This window comes from Pteronotus mesoamericanus, unplaced genomic scaffold (genome assembly GCF_021234165.1).
Source record: "Pteronotus mesoamericanus isolate MK-2021 breed Mesoamerican mustached bat unplaced genomic scaffold, CSHL_Meso_final scaffold_12, whole genome shotgun sequence".
Taxonomy (NCBI): Eukaryota; Metazoa; Chordata; class Mammalia; order Chiroptera; family Mormoopidae; genus Pteronotus; species Pteronotus mesoamericanus.
The window spans coordinates 1,269,634-1,280,001 of NW_026555303.1; positions in this window are offsets into that span (position 1 = coordinate 1,269,634).

The following is a 10,368-nucleotide window of genomic DNA, read 5'->3' on the forward strand; positions in this document are numbered from 1 at the left end:
AATATGGCCATATTGATTATGTTAATTCTTCCAATCCATGAACACAGTAAATGCTTCCATTTATTTGTGTCTTCCTTAATTTCTTTCTTCAGTGTTGTATACTCTTCTGCATATGTCTTTCACCTCCTTGGTTAAGTTTATTCCTACATATGTTATTTTTCTTGTTGCAATAGCAAAGGAGATTTTTTTCCTGATTTCTAATTCTGATATTTAGTTTTTGTTACACAAAAAGCTGCCTTCCATTTCTGAATATTGACTGTGTATCTTTCTGTTTTGCCAAATTCACTTATTTAGTCGAGTAGTTTTTGGGTGGATCCTATGGCGTTTTCCATATACACTATCATGCTGTATGCAAACAATGATAGTTTTACTTCCTTCTTTCCAATTTGGATACCTTTTATTTCTTTTGTTGCCTGACCATTGTGGCTAGGACTAAGAATACTATGTTGAATAGAAGTGGTGAAAGCAGACTTCCTTGTCTTGTTCCTGATCTTAGTGGGAAAGATTTTTGTTATTGCCCATTGAGTATGAAGTTGGCTGTAGGTTTTTCATATATGGCCTTTATTATATTGAGGTATGCCCTCTTCATTCCCAGTTTACTGAGTATTATTTATGATAAATAGGTACTGCACCTTTTCAGATGTTTTTTTCCTCATTTATTGATATAATTATGTGGTGTTTGCCTGTGGTTATATGATATATTATGTTTATTGATTTGCAAATATTGAATCATCCTTGAGTCCCTGGGATGAATCCTATTTGATCATGTTGGATGATCTTTTTAAGGTTTTACTGGATGTGGTTTGCTAATATTTTTTGAGGATTTTAGTGTCTGTGTTCATCAGGAATATAGACCTGTAGTTTTCTTTCTAGGTTGTGACTTTATCTGGTTTTGGGATTAGGATGGTGCTGGCCTCACAAAAAAGAGTTTGGGGGTCCTCCATCTTCTTGGAGTTTTTGAAGAGGGCCAACAGCTACCCCTCACTAAATGTTTCCTAAACTTCTCCTGTGAAATCATCTGGTACAGGGCTTTTTGGTGCTGAGAATTTTTCAATTATTACCTCAATTTTGCCAGCTGGTATCAGCCTTTTCCGGCTTTCTGCTTCTTCTTCATCCAGTGTTGGAAGGTTATCATTTCCTAGAAATTTGTCTATTTCATCGAGATTTTAAAATTTCTTGGCATATAATTGTCCATTGCAGTTTCTTGCAATCCTTTGTATTTCTGTGGTATCAGCTGTTATTTATCCTCTTTCATTTCTGATATTGTTTATGTGGGTCCCCTACTTTTTTTTTTCTTAATGAGTCTGATTAAAACTTGTTGATTTTCTTCATCTTTTCAAAGAACTCGCTCCTGGATTGATTGATTCTAAGAATTTTTCTTTCAGTCTCTATGTCATCCAGTTCTGCACTGATCTTGATTATTTCCTTCCTTCTACTTGCTCTGGGCTTTGATTGTTGTTGTTTCTCCATTTCTTGAGGCTAGAGGGTAAGATCATTCATTTGCAATGTTTCTATCTTTTTTTTTAGGTAGGCTTTTATTGCTATGAACTTCGCTCTCAGGACTGCCTTCACTGTGCCACACAGGTTTTGGACTCTTGTGAGTTAATTTTCATCGATTTCCAGAAACTTTTTGTTTTCTTCTTTGATCTCATTATTGACCCATTCATTGTTTAATAGCATGCTATTCAGTCTCCTGAGTTTGAAAGTTTTTGAGGTTTTTCCTTTAGATTGATTTCCATTTTCAAGCCCTTCTAGTCCAAGAAAATGCTTGTTATTATTTCAATTTTCCAGAATTTCTTGAGGCTTGTCTTGTGTCCTATTATGTGGACCATCTTTGAAAATATTTTGTGTACATTTGAAAAGATTATGCATTTTGCTTCTTTGGAATAAAAGGTTCTATATATGTCAGATAATTCCATTTGATCTAATGCATCATTCAGTTACACAGTATCCTTATTGATGTTTTGTTTGGAAGATCTATGCATTTTTGACAGTGGGGTGTTAAAACCCGCTACTATCAATGTGTTACTGTCTATATATTTGTTGAAGTACTCCAAGATTTTCCTTATATATTTGGGTGCTCCAATGTTGGGTGCATATAAGTTTACACTGTTTATGTCTTCTTGACTAATTCTTCCTTTGAGTATTATTAAGTGTCCTTCTGGGTCTCTTTTTATGGCCTTGGTTTTGAAGTTTATTTTGTCTGATATAAGGATCACTACCCCTGCTTTTTGCCCTGACCATTTGCTTGGAATATTTTTTTCCTCCCCATTAATTTCAGTCTGTGTATATCCTTCTTTCTCAGGTGTTTCTCTTGTTGGCAACATTTGTGTTGGTAATATTTTCATATACATTCAGCTATCCTATGTCTTTTGATAGGGGCATTTAATCCATATACATGTAAAGTTGTTATTCATAGGTATTTATTCATTTTTCCTTTTGTACATGTGAACCTCTCTTACTTTTTCTCTTCTTTTTTATTTTATTTTATTTTTTATTTTAAAATCATGTTTCTTCTATTACAGTTGTCTCAGTTTTTACCTCTTCACCCCCCTCCACCCATCCCACCTGGCCCCTTCTCCTACAGTCAGTTCCCACTCTGTTGTCCATGTCCATGGGTCATTCACATATGTTCTTTTTCTAGACCCTTACCCTTCTTTCCACCATTGTCCTCTTTCCCCATCCCCTCTGTTCTCTTTCAGTCTGCTCCATGTTTCCATGCCTGTGGTTTATTTTGTTTGTTAGTTTATTTTGTTCAATAGAGTCCAATTATAGGTGAGATAATATAGTATTTGTCTTTCATCAACTGGCTTATTTCACTTCGCATAATATTCTCCAGTTCAATCCATGCTGTCACAAAAGGTAGGAGTTCCATTTCTTTTCTTTTATTTCTTTCATCTTTATTTCCTTCTTCTTTCTTTCTTTCTTTTTTTCTTTCTATCTTTCGTAAATTTAGATTGATTTCATTCATTTTTTTAAATGTCAAAGTTAATTATAAAATATTTAATGACAGGTTTGCAGGTGGGGCAGGTTAGAGGATGGAGGGATTGAGTAACTTACCATTGTAACAGAGAAAAACCTAAATTCTAGGCTTTATTTTATATGGTATTTGGCAGTAAAAATTCACAAGTTCCTTTCTGTTTCTTAAATTATCTGATGAATAAAGTCTTCAAAGTAAAAAAAAAAAAATCATTATAAAATCTCAACAATTAAACCAACATGACACCAGAACAGAAATAATCAAGTAGATCAATGAAATATAATGACTGTTCTAGGAGTATACACACACACACACACACACACACACACACACACACACACACACATATATATATATATAAACAATGTAATATATGATTAAGTTGATATTTCAAATCAATGGGGAGAATGAGTTATTCAAGAAATAAGGTACATGAACCACTACTACTTGAAATGAAACAAAGATAGAGCTCTATTTCACACATTATACAAGAAATATTCAGGTGAGATAAACATCAATATGTAGAATCTAAGGAATTTTAGGAGAAAAATACAAAGTAATATTTTCCTATGCTGAAATAAAATATTCAAACCCAGAAATTATAAAGTAAAAGATTGACAATATGACTATATTAAACATTTAAGACTGTACAGTAATCTACATATAAAAAAGTTAAAAGACAAGTAATAGAATAGGAAAGTATTTACAGCACATCTAAAAAAGGGTGAATGGTTTGTTTTGTTTTGTTTTGTTGTTTAGGGAAAAACATTTTACAAACATTTAATCAAAACTGGATAAAGAATACCAAACAGTCATTTAAAAATTTTTAGAAATAATAGAAATAGGAAATAAATATACAAAAACAAGTTTAGTTTCAACAAATAATAAGGGAATAATTAAAATAATACATCATTGTCACAATCAGATTAATATGTTTTGAAAAATATTGGGAATATCAAATATTGGAAACTGTGAAAGGAACTGGGTATTCATAGACCCTTTTTATTCATCTTAAAGCAGTCTCTTTAGCACATTTTGTAGTGCTGGTTTGGTGAAGGTGTATTCTCTTAGCCTTCTTTTATCTAGGGAATTTCCTTATTTTGCCTTCCTTTTTAATTGAGAGCCTTGCAGGGTAGAGAGTAGTTTTGGTTGCAGGCCTTTGCTTTTCATTACTTGGAATATTTCTTGACACTCCCTTTTGGCTTGCTGTGCTTCTCTTCAGAAGTAAGCTGCTAGCCATATTTGGGCTCCCTTATATGTTACTACCTCTTTTGCTTCTTTTAGGAATCTCTGTTTGTCTTTGATATTTGCCATTTTAATGATGATGTGTCTTGGAGTGGGCCTCTTCGGGTTCCTCTTCAATGGGATCCTCTGTGCTTCTTGGACTTGTGTGACATTTTCTCTCTTCCAGTTAGGGAAGTTTTCCATCATTACTTTTTCAAACAGGTTCTCTATCCCTTGCTTCTCTTCTTCTTCTGTTATCTCTATCATATGAATATTTTGATGTTTCAGGTTGTCCTGCATTTCCCTCAATGTCTCTTCCTCCTTTTTGAGTCATTTTTTTTTTCCATTTTCTTGCTCTTTCTGGGAGCTTTTTTCTACCTTGTCCTCCAGCTCGTTAATTTGATCCTCAAATTCATCTAATCTGATTTTGATTCCTTCTGTATTCTTTAATTCAGAAATTGTATTCTTCATTTCTTCCTGTCTCTTATCGATAATTTCTATTTCTATGCCCTTTTTCATACTGACATAGTTTGCAGTATGTTCCTTGTAGTTTCTCTGTAGTTTTTGGTAATTCTCTCTGAGCTCACTGAGCTCATTGAGCTTCCGCAGAACTGTTGTTTGGAACTCAATAGCTGATAATTCACTTGCTTCTATTTCATTTAGTTCTCTTTGTGGGGATTCCTCCTTTCCCTGGGGTTGTTCAACTAGGGCTTGTTTCTTTGTTTTCCCATTATTTGTTAACTGTACTTTTTTTTGCTTCTGCTTCTTAAATTGATCTTCCTTGATTTCATGACTTTGTGGTGTGCACTTCCATGGTAGGAGACCGCAGTTTTTACTTTCTGGATCTGCCTCTGATAATGTTAGATGTTTTCCATGTCTGACCTTAGGCAGTCTGTTTGAGACTTCTAGGAATCTACTGTTTGTGGCTGTCTCCTTCAGCTGTTAATCTAGTCACACTGCATTCAGCAGGCCGGCTTAGGAAGATCAGGGCAGGGTGGTGTCCCTCCTGGGGGCAAGGTTATTGGGTCCTCGGACAGTGCTGCCCTATAGGGAAGGAGTCAGCACTGGGATCCCTCTGGCTACTCTCTCTATTCTCTCCCCAAAGCCTCTGTCTCCAGTCTCTACTCAAGTTTCTCAAGACCTCTCTGCACCCCCTTTATCCAGGGTTCTACTATCTGGGGTTGCCACTCTGCACTCAGCCATCTCACTTAGAGACACCACATGGTGGATCGAGTCCCTCCTTGCGGTAGGGCGATTGTGTCCTCTCACACTGCTGCCTTTTAGGGGAGTGGTCTGCCTGAGCAAGATGGTTTCTGCCATCTGGGGGATAAATCAGCACCAGGATCCTGCTGGCCACTCTCTCAGTTATCTCTCCAACACCCACTTCCCTGGTCTCTCCTTGGGCGTCTCTAACCCACTCTGTCCCTTCCTTTGCCAAAGCCCAGTGTAAGTGGCTTCTAATAAAAATTTATGTGTTGGCCCTCTAAACATCTCTTTGCTTCTCCAGCCCCCCATTTGTGGCAGAGAGCCACTCTGTTGCTTTTCACAGCTGGCTGTTTTCTGTGTGCCTTTTTGGCTCTAGTGCTGTAGGCTGGAGAGCCCCACTTATGTTTTAGACCCTGCTCTTCTCAGGGGGATCCAACTGGCCATTTCAACGTCCATCTGGTGCTGCTGCTGTTAGTGCTCATTATACCTTCTGGAGTCTCTACCACACTCCTTACAAGTTAGGTTGTGCTAAAGCATATTCTTCTGTCTGTCCAAGGTAATAAGTCTCCTGTCTTACTGTTTTTCTGTTGTTTGTTTCATGTGATTTCTCCTCAACTTAGTTGTAATTCCAGGTTGGTCCTGGGAGGAGGTCAGTGTGAATTCTACTCATTCCTCCACCATCTTGATCCCCCATCCATTTATATTTTTCTTGAGTATAGTGTTTGAAATTTGAGGGCCTTCTGGAAAAAGCCCAGCTATTTTTAATATTATAAGAATGGTTGGCACAATATCCATGTAACCTGGCAGCCAAGGAGAATAGACTGGAGTGTGCATGCATGAACAATGATGATTTTACTGTACTAGTCTGTTGGAGCAGTAGGCGCCCTTGAGTAAACCTGTGTACTGTGTGGTCATCCCACTCACAATGACTGAGTAAAGCAATGGATCTGCATCAATTTTTTTCTTTAAGCTTGAACATTCCTTCACAGGAAATATTCAAATGATTAAAAGGCTGAATCTGTGGCCAACTGGTGATTAGCAGCTTCATAACAATAATGTGCTGGCTCAAGGATCATGTCTCATGCCTATTTTTTTGGCAAAACATTAAATCACCGAGGTAATGCAGCCCCCCAACCTACAAATAAGATTTGGTGCCTTGTGACTCCTGGCTTTTCCCAAAACTAAAATCATCTTTAAATAGGAGGAAATTTCAGACCGTCATGAGAGTCAGGAAAATATGACAAGGCAGCTGAGGATGACTGGAAGAACTCTGTGATGATTTTAATGATGATGTGTCTTGGAGTGGGCCTCTTTGGGTTCCTCTTCAATGGTGCCTTGCTCTTGTGAGGCACCATTGCCTCAAAGTGAGCTCCCAAGGTACTCACTTTGAAGGGGACTGAGGTGTTATTGTCCTATATACAATGTTTCTTTTATCATGTATTTTCTTCAATCAATGTCTATTTTTCATATTACACAGCTGGATACATTCTAGACAGACCTATTTACATCCATTAGTTTTGTTTCCCTTTCACTAGTCTGAAAGTTATGCATAGAAAATCTAATTACACCATTTTTTTTAATGTGGTAAGCAGAACACAGGAGAGATTAAGGAGATGGTAGCTTGTTGATGGTAGAGTCAGTACTAAATCCAACATTTTAGTAGTTTCAGTAATTTTCAAATTGTTCCTCAAGGATTTCTAGGCTTTCTAGAAAATTCCAGTAAGTGTTGTAAGGGTAAGAGGACAAAAGACAGTGGGGGGGGGGTCTCTCAATACCTCTTGCTTTATAAAAGTATTATGTAAATGATTAAACTCTGTGGTTCTTTTCTCTTTCTTGATAGTTGTTTATTTGTTTAACATGGAACCCTTTCCATGTCTCTTTGATGACCTCTGCCTCACCTTCATTCACATTTAAAATTGACTTAGCCTTCATTGGTCAGGAAAGTTAGACCACATCTGAAATATAAAGAAAACATTGAAAAGTATTACTGACATTGAACTTCCAATGTCTAATGTCTTAGCATAAACCTTATATTTTGAAGAATACATAGAGAGACATTTTACCTGTCACAGGAGGAAGAGAAAAGAGCTTTCTGGGCTAGAGAAGAACCAATGATATGGAGACAATGTAAATTTGTAAACAATGTGGGAACTTAGTCTAAGGTCTGGGGAAGTAGGGAACATAACTTCCATTAAGTTTGGATTTACTCAGTAGAAAATATTTGATTTTTTTTCCCTCTAGTGAAACACAGGTACCCTGTAAACCTCATAGTAATGTTTTCCCTTGACTTAATGTTATAGTAATAGATTGTATGACCTGTCTAAAAGTTGTAGTGCCAGAGAGAGTTTCTTAGATTTTCTAAAGTTCTGGAGTAGCTAGGCAAAATACACAGATATTTCCATGATGCCCTAGGTACATAAGTTAGCTGAGGAAGATAAACATCCAGATGACCTACAGGGGCATGTTGGATGGTATGAGAGAAGACTGTAGCATAAGTCAAGAGTAGATAACCAAAAAGGGAGTCAAATAAGGACACTATTACTCAAAATGGTGCTAACAAACAAGAGAATGTAGCCCTGTACTAAAATTAGCTGCATTTGGTAAACCAAAACAAAGAAAGATCCAGAATGATGTCAGTGTGGCATTGGTATATGCTCCCTTTAAGCTTAGAATATACTACAAGAAGAAGGAAGTGATAACAGGGATATCATGAGTTTGATAACATTTAAATTGAAATGACTGAAAACAATACTGAAAGTGACTGAGCTTGTATGAAAGTAACTTGATTACTGTTTCTGCCTCAGACAAAATGGGGATACTTATAGAAATTAATTTTAATTTTTGAAAAATATAATACACACCTAAGTAATGTGAAATTTGGGTATAATGTTATTTCAGTGTTCCCTATGAAATTTTATTTTAACAGAGGATAACATCAAGTAAAAAAAGAAAACAGATCGAGTCAGTGAGAAATTGGTGGTCTCCCTCTTAGGGGTAAAACACATTAGTGAGAAAGTAGGCACATTCAGTTTCTAACAGTTCATGTGCATTTTTCTAAGCATTACAAGGGTGCTACAGGGTTAGTAAACTTTCAGTCTGGAGGATTTAATGTTAATGATATTACCCTTTACAGTATCCTATACTCAGAGCTTTCTGTAATATTACATCTGGAGTACCTTAAACTCTTCTCCATTTTACCGATGAGAAAACTAAGATTGAGATCGAGGAAATTACTTGGCTTCCTTAAACCTATGTTCTGATTTTACTGCAATTGATAGTGAAAAACTTTATTTCCATTCCAGGAAATTTCTGGCCTGCATTACACTCATGTTAGAAAACAAATAGAAAGTAAGAATAATATTCAATGTGATTGTTATTACTTTGGGATACTATGAAAAGTAAATAAATAATTAGTCGTAAAGCATTTAGGAAAATGTTAATTACTGTAAGAATATGAAGGATCTCTATTAATGCCATTAATAAAGTCCTATAGTGACTCTATGCACCAGTGTCTAGATTAAAATTTGACAAATGGAGAAATAATCTTTTTGTCTGAGTTAATGGGACAAGGTGAAAATAATTTTTTTAACATATGGGGACAGTTATTTTAACACTGCAGTATGGCTTTGCCTACACTCTTTATTATCTTAGCTTGCATGAAATCCACAAACATTATTAGTGGTCATAAAATTATCAAGCCCTTCTCAGAACTAACTACGTAATTGGCCTCTGTGACCTTCATAAGTCCTGCAGCCTGACTCACAATGGCCACATCAATAGTTTTTTTTTTATTGTATCCAAACTTGTCAACCATCAATTTCAAATGACACTTTGATTTTCATGCTACTGCACAGAACTAAAAGGAGAGCCTTGACAAGATTTTATAACTCCCCTTTGTAACTTTGAAGATGTCAATCAAATATTTTATAATTCTTTACCAGCAACATTCTTATGCTTTGAAATAACAATAAATTCCATATGGTAAAAAAACTTATTAAAGGCTACATTTTTAAATTTTAATTTAGGTATCACACAATTTATTTGTATATTTGCTTATTTTCTCTCTTTTTTTTTGTTTTGCCTTTCAAATAAAATAATCATTTTTGTTGTAATGTATTTTGGTATATCTGATAGGACACACAAGCAAACCAAACAACACACCTATCAATAACCTGTTTTTCCTAATAAATGGATTTTCTCCATACTGTGTTCAAATGTTACCACCACCCTTTTATTTCACAATAGCACCTTGCTGAAAGCTCTACCTGATTGGCTCTGGTCAAGACCCTGCCAAATGTGATCATAATCAAATTTGCAGGTGTTAACAGGTCTTCAGGACTTCATCACCACCTCATGATTTTGATAATACTGCAATTCTATGATTGTCTGCAACTTCAAGACTTGCTTGATTTGCACCTTTTCCCCCTTTAGAGCCCTTGTCTGTTATATTGTAAAATACCTTTAGATTGTGTACTTTATATTACCTATCTTCAGAACTGTCTTGTAACCTGCTTACAACCTGCCTGCTTTTGAGACACTGATTTATCTTGTAGTGCATCCTAGCCCAAATTTATATTAATATTTTATATGGCAGCTTTCCTCAGCATCACGGTGGGGGGAGGTAACAGCTTATACAGGAATCTTTGGCATCACTAATTTTAAATTTGGAGAAAATATTTATTTTCATTGTACCATATTGATTTTGTCAACAATTCATGCCCATATCATGTGCCTAACCCTGACATTTAAATATCTTTTGACTTTTTTTTTTACAAAAAACAAAACTAGACATAAAAAAGGTACCACTCTCTTCTCTCTGAGAGATCCTTAGATTCAGGGTTTGTAATAGATAATATATCAAAAGTTCATTAAGTCATCTGACAAATATTCACATACCTTTGAGAATAATATCCACTAGGTTAGTGGTGAGGCAGGAGCGCATGCTAATTCTCCCCTTA